This window comes from Pteropus vampyrus, unplaced genomic scaffold (genome assembly GCF_000151845.1).
Source record: "Pteropus vampyrus isolate Shadow unplaced genomic scaffold, Pvam_2.0 Scaffold228, whole genome shotgun sequence".
Lineage (NCBI taxonomy): Eukaryota > Metazoa > Chordata > Mammalia > Chiroptera > Pteropodidae > Pteropus > Pteropus vampyrus.
In genome coordinates, this window is record NW_011889009.1 from 810,538 (window position 1) to 812,034 (window position 1,497).

The following is a 1,497-nucleotide window of genomic DNA, read 5'->3' on the forward strand; positions in this document are numbered from 1 at the left end:
GGAGGGAGGTCGCCTAGACTTGTTCCCGAAGCTTTTTCTTTCTGCGTCTGAGAGCGTTTGGGTCATATTCCCCTGAGAAAAGCGGGGGCACCCAGGAGGGTCCCGCACGGATCCTTCCCGTAGGACTTCTCTGGAACCCCGGCTGGTGGCCGCATTTTGTTCTGTCTGAGGACACGGTCGCCCCGCCAACCCAGCGGGCAGCCGGGCAGTGGGCCGTCTGGGCCTTTGCGGCCGTGGTAGCTTCTTCGTGTTGGCGGCCAGCTGGCTGGGTCTTGGCTTGCGTTCACAGCTGTGTGTAAAGCGACACACACCCAGGAGTGATTTCTGCCTCCTTACAACCAGGGTGGCCGCGGTGGGGTTGGGATGCCCTCGGAGGACACCAGAGTTCCAATCTGGGTGGACTTCTGGAGGTAGAGTCAAGAGGGCAACGTGGAGACAGTAAACACCCCTAAGATTTGTAAGAACTGATGAAGAGTTCAAGATAGCTAGTTGAAGGTCTTGCCCAAGATGGTCCCCACACCGAATGGGGATGGGGTAGGGACAGGTGCCCTCGCTCTCAGAGGCACCAGAACCGGATGTCTCAGTGAGTTGGTCACATGAATGCATGGGAAGAAGCCGTGGCGGGACCATGACACTTGGTCCACATTCACACGGGGACTTTGGGGATTTAATGAGCTCATGGCCTGCCGTGACCTTTGTTGGGACAACCCAATTCTGCAGACTCAAAAGCAGTGAGCTGGACAAGTCAGAGTGCAGTGTCTGCCTCTGACTCCTTTCAGAGCTAAGTTTAAAGCTTGGCCTGGAAGGGTGGCTCAGCTTCCGAGCCTCCCTGGCCTGGAGGTGGGCCCGGGGCAGAGGACACAGATTTTTGCCGCCCTGCTTCTTGGGGATGTCTGGCAGGCTGGAGCCAGCCCTCCTTGAGACAACGGTGTCTCTGTTAGAACAAAACCGAGATTGACTTGTTCCCGGTTTGTCACTTTCCAGCTGATTCCTCTGGTTCCAGAGCTGGCTGGGGTTCAGACTAAATACCAGCTTCAGCGTGGACTCCGTGAAGTACGTGGATGGTTAGGACAGAAAGGGGTGCTGTGTGCTGCCGGGGCGCTGCCTGCTCTTGTTCTGGCCCTGAGCCTGTCCTCTGGCGGTCTTTAAGGATCGGTGGGACTTTTTTAGCAGGCAGAGAAAATGTGAGATCAGGGGCTGTGAGCAAAGATAGAAGGGCATGTGGGGCATTTGGGGAAGGGGATTGGAGGATAAATGAGACTTGCGTGTGGGGCTCGGGACTTTAAGGGGCCAAGTTTGGTTGGGTGTGAAGTCTCGGGGAACCAAGGAGTTCCAGCAGGCTATGGTTCAGTGACTGCAGGAAACAAACGTCTTGGTCATTTGGGCCAGAAACGCCCTGTGATTTCTGGGCTGGGTGCCCCGCTGTCCTACTCCTGAGTCAGTCGTGACGTTCCTTCTGTCCACCTATGGTCTCCGGTGCTGTCACTCAGGCTCATC